This window comes from Dermacentor albipictus, chromosome 3, assembly GCF_038994185.2.
Source record: "Dermacentor albipictus isolate Rhodes 1998 colony chromosome 3, USDA_Dalb.pri_finalv2, whole genome shotgun sequence".
NCBI lineage: Eukaryota > Metazoa > Arthropoda > Arachnida > Ixodida > Ixodidae > Dermacentor > Dermacentor albipictus.
This window is the reverse complement of record NC_091823.1, coordinates 71,960,939-71,974,839: the sequence shown is the minus strand read 5'-3', so window position 1 is coordinate 71,974,839 and position 13,901 is coordinate 71,960,939. Positions and strand designations below refer to the sequence as shown.

At 45.6% G+C, this 13,901-nt stretch overlaps 1 protein-coding gene across 1 annotated transcript in view; it reads right to left on the bottom strand.

The window, feature by feature from the left end:
* LOC135900657 (papilin-like) overlaps nucleotides 1-13,901 on the bottom strand; it is a 36,262-nt gene that overhangs the window by 11,578 nt on the left and 10,783 nt on the right. The window lies entirely within an intron of this gene.

The window sequence follows — 13,901 nt, the reverse complement described above, 5'->3', positions numbered from 1 at the left end:
CCTAGTACAAGTAGCATGAAATAAAGAAAATTCTCTTTCGCCCGAATGTGAGGCACTGAAAGCAATAGAAAAAAATTACCGACGATTACGTTACTTCCTAATGCGAAATTTGAGCGCAGCAAATAAGCTGTTTCACCTTTTCGATAGATTGAGGCAAAGAAATCGAGCAACACATGTATGCGCTATCACAGAATTTTTTTTTATTTTTCACACGTATTCCTTTAACAAAGACTCCACTAACAGTTCTTGACAGTCATGAAGGAAGCTTTGTGGTCGGAGAAATAGACTGATATATGTTCGACTTGGTACACCAATGCTTGATTCTCAAAGACGAGATCTATACAAGTGCCTCGCGAGGTTGTCACAGCCGTGGGACGCGTTACGAGCGAGAGGAACGGGATGTTCTCCCGCATAAGTGTTAGGAAATTGCTGTTTGTCTTTATGTCAACATTAAAGTCCCCCACTACTAACATCGGTGTGGATCGATGGACGGTTAATGCGAGTTGCAGGAAGTGCACGACGTCTTTCGTGAGTGCGGTAGCGGACTCACGAAAGCGGTATCAGTCGGTCGCTGCTAGCGCTGGGGGGATGAAAGGGGGGCGGAGCTGGTTACGAGGCCGACGACAACGCCGACGCGAAACCCAGGAACGGACGCCAAAGAGCCATTTGTGTAGCCAGCCCTCCTCCACAGTCTCTCCTCCTCCCTTCCATCATCCTCCCTCGCCCGGAGAGCCGACAGCGCGCATGCGCGGCGGCGGAGCAGATTCGTCGGCGAGCTGGTTACGAGGCCGACGACAACGCCGACGACGACGCGAAACCCAGGAACGGACGCCAAAGAGCCATTTGTGTAGCCAGCCCTCCTCCACAGTCTCTCCTCCTCCCTTCCATCATCCTCCCTCGCCCGGAGAGCCGACAGCGCGCATGCGCGGCGGCGGAGCAGATTCGTCGGCGAGCTGGTTACGAGGCCGACGACAACGCCGACGACGACGCGAAACCCAGGAACGGACGCCAAAGAGCTGCGCTCTAAAATTAGCCATGGCCAGCGCTGGCCGTGACTTGGCGTTGTCACTTTTGAAGCCGAACGAAGTTCGCGTCTCTGGAGACCTTCTATAGCTCCACTCGCGGGCCGCGCACGCGCTAACGCGAACATTGACAGCGCAAACTGGCATCGAGCGTCTATATGATTCCTATAATGCAACATAATGCAATTATTTGCAACAATGACAGGGACTAAGCATAAGAAAGAAGAAAAGAAAGCAGCTCGCAATAATACGCTCATAACAGTGAAGATTTATACAAAACTGGTTGCCTAAAGAAAAAAACATACTGTAGCAAATATTCGCAAAACGATGAGGCATGTGTCTGCTACAGCAAAAGTTCTGGGAGAACACAGCACGTCCTAATAGAACGCAAAGTTATTCACCAGCGAGGCCCATAGGTAACGTCTGCTTTCCAGAAGCGTTGGGATTCAAAGCGGAGGGCATCATTAATTGCTCAGCAGTCGAGATAAGCAAGAGGCGTTTGGGTATGGCAGAAAACAAGCAGTTAAGAGATTGATAGGACCGGATCTTTTACAGGGCCGGATTTTTGTACAGGGTAGATACAGAGGTTATAAGGAAGAGAGAAAAGATGAAGGAGAGAAACGCGAAATGATGAAGTGATAAGCATGCACATATCATCTTATTAGCTCAAGAAGGATAGGTGTCGCCACCCCGTTTTGAACATGATCACCATCATCATCATCATCATCATCATAATAATAATAATAATAATAATAATAATAATAATAATAATAATAATAATAATAATAATAATCAGGGAGCCTAGTCGGGTAGCTCTCATTGGATTCAGCGAAGCGGCAGTCGCGATTCTAGCTGCTTTCGTGCTTTAAGCTGCCGCAATGGCCGAAAAAATTTTATCGCCGCACCACAGTGCACTAACAAACAACGGTGATCCCCGCAAAGCGCTCAGTGACTGGCCGGTTCTGGCTACAGTGACAAAGACGAGGTTTCACTGTCGTCGTTTCCATCGGATGCCAAACGGCGAGAAAAACAATTGAAGGGTGCTATACCTCGAAGAGAGGTTGATGCTTCTCATTCAACTCACAGCATGTGCAGCTGTGCGAAAAGCGCTTCGGTGACATACTACACTGTTCCTCTTCATGTGCACGTCGTAACTAGCTTTATTGCTGCATCGTGATCTTCGATAACTCGCATACTGAAGCTGTGCAAAGATTATTTGAGAGGCTTCTGGCCTGCCTATCAAAGCAAAAGCTACCTTCTCGGTCTCTACCTCGGTAGGATCGGAAGTTGAGCGAGATTGTATTACAGTAGTTTGTAATACCAGCGTAAAAGAATACACCAACACGTGCATGTATATTCCTTAAACACAGGAATCAAAACGCGAGAGCGAGTAGCCAGGCTTCGATATCCCTAGTAGCATGCATTATTGCCATAATAATGAGGCAACCTTACCTCCTAACATTTCCTAAACGTGGCTAAAGTCCGCATTTGCAAGCATTACCGCAGCATTCAAAAGCAACACTGACACATTTAGGCAATGCTATTTTGAAGGATCCTACAATATTCAGGTAAACTTCAAGTAACGTGCCATGTACACCAAGTTACATTCAGGAGCATTCACGTCCACCTTTGGTGCAGTCTGGTGTGTGTGTGTGTGTGTGTGTGTGTGTGTGTGTGTGTGTGTGTGTGTGTGTGTGTGTGTGTGTGTGTGTGTGTGTGTGTGTGTGTGTGTGTGTGTGTGTGTGTGTGTGTGTGTGTGTGTGTGTGTGTGTGTGTGTGTGTGTGTGTGTGTGTGTGTGTGTGTGTGTGTGTGTGTGTGTGTGTGTGTGTGTGTGTGTGTGTGTGTGTGTGTGTGTGTGTGTGTGTGTGTGTGTGTGTGTGTGTGTGTGTGTGTGTGTGTGTGTGTGTGTGTGTGTGTGTGTGTGTGTGTGTGTGTGTGTGTGTGTGTGTGTGTGTGTGTGTGTGTGTGTGTGTGTGTGTGTGTGTGTGTGTGTGTGTGTGTGTGTGTGTGTGTGTGTGTGTGTGTGTGTGTGTGTGTGTGTGTGTGTGTGTGTGTGTGTGTGTGTGTGTGTGTGTGTGTGTGTGTGTGTGTGTGTGTGTGTGTGTGTGTGTGTGTGTGTGTGTGTGTGTGTGTGTGTGTGTGTGTGTGTGTGTGTGTGTGTGTGTGTGTGTGTGTGTGTGTGTGTGTGTGTGTGTGTGTGTGTGTGTGTGTGTGTGTGTGTGTGTGTGTGTGTGTGTGTGTGTGTGTGTGTGTGTGTGTGTGTGTGTGTGTGTGTGTGTGTGTGTGTGTGTGTGTGTGTGTGTGTGTGTGTGTGTGTGTGTGTGTGTGCGCGCGCGCGCGCGCGCGTGCATGCGTGCGCGTGGGAGAGTTTCACGGCTTCTTTTTAGTGCATGCTTGTCCTTCTGCCATAAGCCATCATGCCACATGCCACAAGCCATAAGCCATAATTCCATCATGCCACAAGTATACAAATTACAGAGTGAGAGTGTCGAGCCGCCTATCGGGCAGAGGGCGAAATAAATTATTGCTTCCACTTTCCGGTGCTAAAACTAGAACAGCTGATGTTTTATGTGCAGACGCAGTTGTTGCCGGTCGATGGTTACGACTGTAGCAATACTTACGAAAGCTATAAACAGTGCTCTTTGTATGAGCGCCATGTACATCATCGCTAAAATGAACTCTTTATCCATGTTTTGTATGCAATTAATGCACCCCGTGATGCTTTCCTTATTGCATATAAATTTTTTTAACTTTAAATTTTGGTATTTTATGTTACAAAACAACGGTCTCATTATGAGGCACGCCATAATGGGGGACTCCGGATTGACTTTGACCGCTTGAGGTCTTTTAAAGCGCAGCTAAATTTAAGTACATGGTGTTCTTGTATTTCGGCCCCATCGAAATGTGGACGCCATGGCCGGGATTTGATCTCGTGACCTCGTGCTCAGCAGCGCAACATCATAACCTCTAAGCAACCGCGGCTGGTTCCTAACTGCATGCCACTATATGTTAACATCCACAAAATAATATTGAAGAGCAACAGCAGCTTAATTCATTAGTTGCGATAAGAGTGGACTTCCAAGTCGCATGGGATGGTCTTAGCCATATGAGTACATAGCTCAGAAGGAACAACATACAATACAGTGGAAATATTTATTGCACAACTTCTACAAAATTGTTCGTTGTTCCTGTCAGAACTGTGCAGGCACATTGTAAGATTGCCTACCTAGCTGAAGACAATGGCAGCAAAAAAATTTTGGTTGCCACAAGTATTTTTGAGGGAACACGTAGACGTTTCAGTTCGTGTTGAAGGCCGCTCAGGAGGGAAAAATAGTAATAGTAAACTCCACAACACATCGACACTGGCTCAGTTACCTTTAATGTGTTCAGTAATGCTCTCTCATTCGCAGGTAGCTCGGGGTAAAAAGGCTTCAGCATCTTGAGAAGGGAAGTCAGGTGGAAAGCTGGCACTTTAGTGGAGAATGCCCAAATGCGCAGGCGGCTATAAAGAGATGACTCAGTATTGTGAGCAGTTACTATATATACGGACTTGTCCCAACATCTCCAGAGCTGTTCCAAACACGCATCTTCGGCGTTAGGCAACGTGAAAGTGTCTCCTTCCGTGCCCGACGAAGAAAAACCACATGGGTCAACCTCGTCGGTGACCGATGAGCAAGGTCAACTGTCCGTGCCGTGCGACGAAGGGTGCTGCACATGTTGGGTCACTAACTTGCACAAGCGGGTTTCCTCCCTCGCTGTACTGTCTCGTTTACCGAGTGATCGTCGCTGCGGCAATCGTCACTTGACCCAAAGCAGCTAACGAGTTCAGAACGGAAGCTTCAGCTATCCTCCAACGTTTCTGCCTGCCGGATACTTCATTTAGCGCGCATTAAACCCGTTGCATTTTCAAACCGTGACAGGCGTGAACTTCGTACGGAGCAGCAGCGAAGACGCCGCGGAAGGAACTTCACGCAGCAGTGCTTTTACGTCGACAGGCGTCCTAGTGAAAAGCGCAAACCACAGAATATTCAGCAAAGTGGAAAGCTAAGCTAGCTGGTATTGGTTCCATCGGTATACGACATCGTGACAGACGAAACACAGAAAAGAGAACCATAGGATGAGCGCTCGTGCTGTGGTTTTCTTTTCTCTGTGTTTCGTCTGTCGCGCTGTCCTCTACCATTGGCACAGAATATTCTAAGAGTGACCACCAACCGGACAAAGAAAGTACGCTATATTGACAAAAGGCTTACCGTTTTCTTCCAAGCCAGCATGCTACATTTCAAGTTTTGCGTAGCGAAGGCCAAGGAAAGCACGCACTTTGTGAAAGCATGGATATGGCATGGAGGCAATTGACGGTGCCACTAACCGTAGGACTCCTGCCAGTCGGCAAAGGCTCTGACATTGGCTATTGCAAAATATAGGGCAAGTGATCCACGTTTGCAATTTCGTAAACAAAAAATAAAACAGCATCATTACATAATGTAGTGATAACATACTGTCAATTACATTTTTAAAGCGCTTAGGGTACACTTATGCCTTCACTGTCGGTTTCAATTTTCTGTGCAGTATGTCCCTGCAGCCACGACTGTGCCTGAATCAACACTCAATATTATAAGCAGTGCGTAAATAGGGTAATTTATGCAAGAAGCGCAGTCTGCCAGTCGCATTTGATCAATTTATTTTGAATATGCTGTGCAGGTGCACGCATGTGCTCAGAGTGGGCAACGTTAGAGCAATGGTGTGTACGTGTTAATTGTTAGATAATCTGCATGAGAAACGCTTTTATTTGTTAATACCACTAAAATAAGTGATATTGCGGCAAATATTCGGTCGTGCAGGCTGTGTGGTAGCCACGTGGCCAAATGTGAGCCAACACCTTTCAACATTCGTAAACGTTGGCGCACTATCGCTGAACGTAGCCAAACGTAATGTAAAATTCGACAACATTAACAACATTGTGGCAATTTCGCATCAACAGTTCATGCTACCAGGTATAATTCTCGCAAAAATAACTGGCATACCTTGATAGCTCGTTGGGGATATGGTGGTGACACGCCTTCTTTCGTGAGTGCAAGTGCATGTAAAGGATCTTGATTTGATGGGTTCACATATAGAACGATTAGTATAGTTAAAGCTTGGTTGCGATCGAGTCAGCGCTTGCTCGATACTTGACCTGTTTCTCCGCCTTTGTTTCGTGTCATTTAACACTGTCCTTAAAAATGCTCTATCTCAGTTTCTCTCTTTTCGACCTCGGTTTACAACCTGTTATAACTTTCCAATAAACTTCTTTGCTCAGCCTATCTTTAAGCTAATTTACCCATCAACTCAAGGCTTCACCATATCGTTGGTGAACATACGTAGTGGACTTGGGCAACTAGTGCTGGGCAGGTATCAGATGCGGTGTTCCAAGTAAAACAGCCTAAACAGTATCTGTAGTGCACCATTGTCTTACTACATCAAGGCCAAACAACGCCTGTTTGACCTCAAGCACCTTTATCACCTTAAGGTTTAAGATTCTGACTGTGCCCTGCAATAGATAGCTAAAGCTAATATCCTGAAATATCGAACCACTTTTATAACCAATGCCGCAACGCGTTAGGTTGTGGCGCGCCATCTTGCAGCTAATTGGAGTAAATGTGAGGCCCTTTTCATTACGTTATGCGTGAAGCAGCACAATTGCCGCAATTCGTGTTTCCACTAGTTCGAACTACCGAGATAACTTTGCGCAAACTGCATGCCGTGTGTACTGGCCTGCCATCTGCGCACGGATCTACTAGCCCTTTTCACTATACGCAACATTATTCCATTTTGCTAGCCGTCGTTATAGACCAGCATTTCCTTTTTTTTTTTCACTCTCGCACCCGCGTTAGAGCAAGGCTACACAATCTCGACTCCATTCAATAATACCTGTCGGCGCGGCCCGCGTGATGACTGCGGACATAGGGAAAGCAATTCAACTCTATGCTGCAGCTTTGATGACGAGACAGCTGATGGCGAGCGAACGGCAGGCAAGCAGTAAGAACTGACTGAAGGCTGGCACGGCCGTTCATTCGACTGTTCCCGCAGTATCCGCCATAGGATGGCTGCCACCTACCGGCGTCGAAAATTTAGGGCCCGTATTCACAAAAGCTTCTTACGCTAAAATTGTTCGTAAGAGAAAATTGTAGCCAATCCTGATGCTGGACATATCATTAGCTGAGGCGGCCGACCAATGGGAAGCAGCAATTACTAATGAAAAGCTGCGTGAATTCGGCCCCTGGTCTATAGGGCCAACAGCGGACACACGATGTGGCAACTGTGATATGATGAGAAATCGGTCTGAGCGGAGCGGATAGATAACGTCAAGCTAAAACTATCTGATCATTTCACTGGGCGCTGACAAACGCTGACGGTTTTCCGTCGGTCTCATCTCGCAAAGCATCGAAGTGCGATTGATTGAACAAACTTTATTGCAAGATCGTGGAGAACAGTTCTGCCTCGAAGGTGTAGCCCTTAGTCTGAGTACCTATACTCAGCTGCCACACACGATGCCGGCGTTCCTCATCGCGTCGGCATTGTGAGACGCCTGGCATCTGCCGAGGCGCTGTTCCTGCTGCGCTGCAGCAGTTCCCTCACGTGGTGCGTCGCGCCATGTCGCCTCCGCGTAATGTTAGGAGACCGTGTGAGGAGCTGAAGCGCTTCTTCCTTCGCTATCGCTTTTAATGTTTCTCCTTCGGGCAAACGGCCAGCTCTCTGTCAACTCGCAGCATTCGGAAAGTAATTTACGGTTTCTTTTCGTCGTCAGTGAATACGCGGCGGCCTCGATAAAATTAGCGCCATTGTCTCCAAAACTGGCGCTAATAATACGATTAAACCATTTGTGGTGCAGCGCCGCATGCATATGACTTTGTGTATGGGGTGAATATTTAACGGGATCACTCTCGGGTTTACTTTGGATAGGATTAAATGTACTGTGCGACATTACGTACAAAAGATCTCAGAGGGATAAATAACCACAATCAGTCATACACCAATGACTTTGGGTACCGTTCCCAGTTCGCTTCTTCAGGAGAAACTCCTATTGTACATGCGGATGTTATATCGTCAAGGTGGTAGAAGAGATGATAGAAAAATCCCAGGAGGTCACGTACCGTAAATGAATGAAAAAGAAATGTACAACCGAGGTCGCTCAGACATCCCAGACAATCCAGCAGCATACCTTGTAAGTAGATAAGAAATAATAAACCCCAGCGTCAAATTTCATGTTCCTTATATAAGAACAAAGGCAGCCACTCGGAAAGCAATACTGAAGAGTCTTTGGCCTATTGGGGAACGTGACTCGATTGAATGTACTTCAATCGGAAACATTTTTAAGCAGTACTAGGGTCCTTCAACAGAAGGACCCTATTAATGCCTCAGGAGTGGTTAGCAAAAGAAGCCTGGAAGAGCGAAGCAGTTGGAGCCTTCCGATAGAAGGTAAAGAAAGAGCAAGAGCTTGTGGAAGAGCAGAAGAAAGAAAAGGATGAAATAACTAAGAGAAACAAGATGAACGCCAGGTCCACGGCAAAGCTTTGTTCCACGGCAAAGCTTTGTAATGGGTCTTTGTATGCATATGAACGCTACAATGAGTTTTTCATCTTCTTTTGATGAAAAACGCTACATGGACGTTAGCGGAATAAGTCGATATTTATTAGTGTAACTATGGGTACCGACGCGAAAATGTACAAAGCATCGTCCTACTGGCTTGACTTTCCTCCAGTAAAATTTGTAGCGCCTTGGAATGCAAATATGTGAAGTTGAATTATTTATCGGTAGTTCATTGTAATTTGTCATTGAAGGGGATATTCCAGCACTTGCCAGCACAGCTTTTGACAGCTTGGGCAATGGCAAATCTGAATGATAGCTTTGCACATGCGTGGCAACGTGCTCCACAATTTGGGATTTTCCTCCCGAAATGACCGACACAGAACTGCGAACAGATGCGAATCAGAGACGAATGTGTGACGAGTGCTTGACAGTACAGCGCACCTGCAGCTTCAAAAAGAGCGGTTCTGATCCTTTTACTCGTCATTAGACGGACTCTAATACGGTGATGTCTATATGATGCCGTTCTGGTGGCGCCGTCTCTGTGAGAGTGGCGGAAAAAATGCCAGGCGTCTTCGACGGCGATAATCAAGAGATGGCGCTACCTGCTGGTTCAATTAATTCGCGCGGTACGTTTAATTTTGGCTCCTGCATCCACCACGTAAGGATTTTAATGCGAAGCATTTTTTGCATCATTATTCGCACTTCGCGGCAGATAGGTAGCTAGGTATATTCCGGTCTTGACCCGCTTTATTAAAGATGAAATAATGTCCCACCGATGGTGAACGTGAACCTCTGGCGTCGAGCACAGCAGCTGGGTTCACTCCAAAAAAAAACTTACACCCTCTGGGGTTTATCTTGTCCCACAACGATAATGGCCATTTGCCTTGCCCGCGTTTCTTTTCTTCAACGCTGAGAGCCTGGTCCTTCCCTGGTCCTTATATATATATATATATATATATATATATATATATATATATATATATATATATATATATATATATATATATATATATATATATATATATATATATTGTTGTAAAAACAAGTTGACATACTTGTTAAGGAAAGTGTTGTGAGGCCATCATTGTCCTACTATACGCCGCACCGGTCATTCTAGCAGAAAAGAAAGGCGAGGGACGCACTCGTTTATGTATTGGCTACCGCAAGCTGAACTCCGTAACGGCGCCCAACAATCAGCCAATTCCCCGGATTGACGATGTCCTTGACCACTTGGGAAATGCAAAGCTTTTTACTACATTGGATGTGACCTCTGGATACTGGCATGTCCGAGTGCATCCTGACGACATTCAGGAAACTGCATTTGTCACGATTGATGGTCTTTATAAATGGCTAGTGATGCTGTACGGGTGGCAGAATGCTCCTGCTACATCTGAAAAAGCTATGTAGTCAATAATAGCGAACCACCGGCTCAGTAATGTAATCAACTGCTTTGACGATAATTTTTTATATTCAGAGACCTTTGACGACCATCTGCGACATCTCGAGGGATTACTGAAACCTTTTAAGGACGATAATGTAAAACTGAAACGCAAAAAGTGCCAGTTTGCCAAGTCCAGCATCGAGGATTTGGGCCACAAAATTTCACAAGGAACTGTGACACCTAAGCAGAGCAACGTTGTTGCGATACTCAATTTTCCAACACTCAAACGAGAGAAAGAACTCCAGCGTTTTCTCCGCACCGCAAAAACCTTACCGTAAATACATCCCTCATTTCAGCGTTATCGCTCTTCCTTTCACAAAACTGCTCCACAAGGACACTGAATGGAAGTGGACGGATGTATGCGAAAAGCCTTTTTGGAACTCAAGATGCGCATAACTGAAGAACCAGTGCTTCGCATATGCGACGCTTCAAGACCATGCACACTATACTGCGATGCATCTGGTGAAGGGATTGGTGTCATGCTGAAGCAGCCAAATGAAAAAGACAATGAACATACAGTTGCCTATTATTCCCGTAAGCTACTTAAGCACGAAGTTAATTACGCCACCGCAGAGAGAGAATGTCTTGCCATCGTAGATGCGATTGCTAAGCGGCATTGTTATTTTCATGGGAAGTGTTCACTGTTGTAGCGGATCATTCTACGCTACAGTGGCTGAAGAATGTCCATAATCTTCAAGGTTGGCTCGTTCGGTGGTCATTAATGTTGTCAGTGTATGAGGTGAACATTAAACATCAGAAAGGCGTAAGCAATGTTGAAGCTGACGCACTTTCCAGAGCTCCTGTTGTGCAGTTTCTCTCGCCCACCGATCTTCAGAAATGTAACAACAAGCGCCCCAGAGGAACGTACTTGCTAGAAAATGGCATAGTCATCGTCAAAAAGAAATGCCTAAGGAACATATACGTGCCTCATGAGCTGCGCCCAACCATTCTTAGGAACGCTCATCAATATCAAAGTACGGATAGCTTGAGTCACTGCCTCCAGCTGAAGAACCTTTTGATGTCCTTGCAATAGACATCATTTATTTATTTATTTATTTATTTATTTATTTATTTATTTATTTATTTATTTAATTATTTATTTATTTATTTATTTAAACATACCTTACAGGCCCCTAGAGGCAAAGGGGGAGAGTACACTCAAAGGTTATACAATACTTAGAATACATATGTGAATACACATACAAAAGGTGAGGTATATATATATATATATATATATATATATATATATATATATATATATATATATATATATATATATATATATATATATATATATATATATATAGTGTGTGTGTGTGTGTGTGTGTGTGTGTGTGTGTGTGTGCGCGTGCGTGCGTGCGTGCGTGCGTGCGTGCGTGCGTGCGTGCGCGCGCACGCGCCCAATTTCAGCAGCATCCACTTTTGCTTACGAGGCAGGCCTTCATGCCACACACAGCCACAAAGAAAGGACCGAGTTCTATCCTGAACTGCCAAAACCACGCGCGCCCGCCGAGAGCACGCGCGCATGCATGCATACATAAACACACAAATGAGACGTTCCATATTTTTTATCATCACTTTAACACATTTTACTTATGCATAAGGGAACATTTCTAGCACTGCCAACCCTGCGCATCGTACATATTGATGCGAAAGCGTCAAATGGCTCATTGAGCGAAAAGGCCGGCATGCAGCGCCTGTAGCAGCGAAAAACACAGTACCTAACTTCCAATTGGCTGCGACGTCACGTCACCCTGGCTCGCGCTTGCTGGCTCAAGCAGCTATGGAGTCTGAAGCATCTACATCGTTGGCGGCCTCAACGTCGGCAGTAGCGAAATGTGGCCGCCCTCGCCAGCGCACTGCAGATGAAGCAAGGAAGCGGAAGAACGCAGCAAAACGAGTGAAGATGCCGGCAGCGAAATCCATCATCGTCGTCAACTCACCCAGTACAGAGCGGTCGGAACGAGCATTAATGCAAACATTACTCGCAACGCAAAACACGAGGGTCCAGGCAGCGGCGTTCAATTGGACATAAATGATTTCGCATTCCCAACTTATAAGAAGTTCTTGGGCTTCCTCGGAGCTTTTGTTTCTTAGAAGACATTGTGATGCACAGGAAATAAGTGTCTTACTTGTAACCTGTGTTTAAACATATGGGACGCTCATGCAGAACAACTGTCGTCTAAGCATGCCAGGCTAACACCGCCTACTGATACATCGCTACCATCATTTTGCAGATATCTTTTTCTAACTGTTCAGCGTTTGTAGTCTCTCTGCATGTGCGGTGTATCAGTTTCGTGTGAAGCTCCCTGTAATTAGTGATGTGTTCAATTCGCGTGAAAGCCTGAGTTTGTGAGTCTGTCGTCGAAACAGACCTGCCTGAGCCTGATTCTCGTGAGTGCGGGTGGGAATGGATGATTAAAGCTTTGGTGAGCTTGAGTCTGAGTGGGCACGGCTAAGTACAGTTTTGGTGAGTTTGAGTACGAGTGAACTCAGCTGAGTAAAATTTTGGTGAGGCTGAGTCCAGGAGTGAGCCCGGCTGAGTGGAATTTTGGTGAATCTGTGTCCTATAGAGAGCCTGGCTGAGTAGAAGTTTGGTGAGTATGAGTCCAAGCGAGCCTTAAGCAGAAACTGTAACTTGTGAGTGAGGCTGAGCAAGTTGCGCTTATTTTGCCGACCTATGCTTTGACTTTGTACGTCCTTGACCAACGCAAGGCTACGCGCAACGTGCATATGCACAAGATCGAAGTATGTTTGAGCACAAACCGTCCTTGTTGCCCGTTCAGAAGCATCAATTTCCTCGCCTGTTCCTAAAGGAAGCATCAAACTGAGCGAAATGTGAGATGCTGGCTTTTCTTTTCGAGCAGTTCCAAGTTGTAATTTGTATAATATGTGAATTCGGTGTTGTCGTCGACACCAAACGTCTAAGATTATCCTGTGAAAATTAAAGAGAAGTAGATGAAAAAGAAAACAGTTGGCTATATTATTCTGATGTGTTACTGCGTACTTTCGATTTTAGTCTCCTATACATGCCTATTCAAGCTCGATGCACTTTTCTCTTCTTTGCCTACGTAAGCCTTCTAGCATTTTTGTGTGGTTTTGTAGTAAACTACTTTTGTACATATTTTCTATCGTGTTTGGTGATTTTGTTTGTTTGTTTGCGCAACCAAGTGTCATGATGTAGTGCACATCGCTTTCCCTTCGTTTGTGCCACAGAATGATTTTTTTGCTTTATTTTGATGTATTATTTGGAAATGCTTCTAAATGATTCCTATTCAAAATGGGCTGGCGGGCTCGCCAAGTTGCCTACGCAGATTTTCTTTCCTAGGTCATCCCAGTGCAAAGAATGAAGAATTAAACTGCCATCCAGAGGCCTTGCACTGCAGAGTTCTTTAGAGTTTCAGTTTCGTTGTCGAAGTCCACGAGGGATATTTCCTTGGCTGTGCCTATCGGATTATCAGTTAAACTAAAGAACGGCACGTTAACATCCAGAAGGAGTAGTAATGAAGAAAAAAAATGTGCAGATCGCACGCACCTTAGGAATGGGTGTTATGCGAAGCATTTTGCAGATACCTGTGCGTCCATGATTGTTTGGGGTTTCCGCAAGACCATACCAGGTGGACGATTGTGTATGTGTAAATTCAGTAGTGGAATGTGACTCGCGAGCGAACGCTTGTGTGACGACAGCAGCACGATGACGACCACATTGAACACGATTGTATGACAGCAAGGGCATGATTTCTGTGCCGGCCGTTGGACGCGAGCTTACGATGCATGGCGATGGTTGGGTTCTACATAAGTAGCGGACGAGCGTAAGCGAGAGAAACACGGATTCGATGCCATATCTGCGACTACGTGCTATACAATCGTA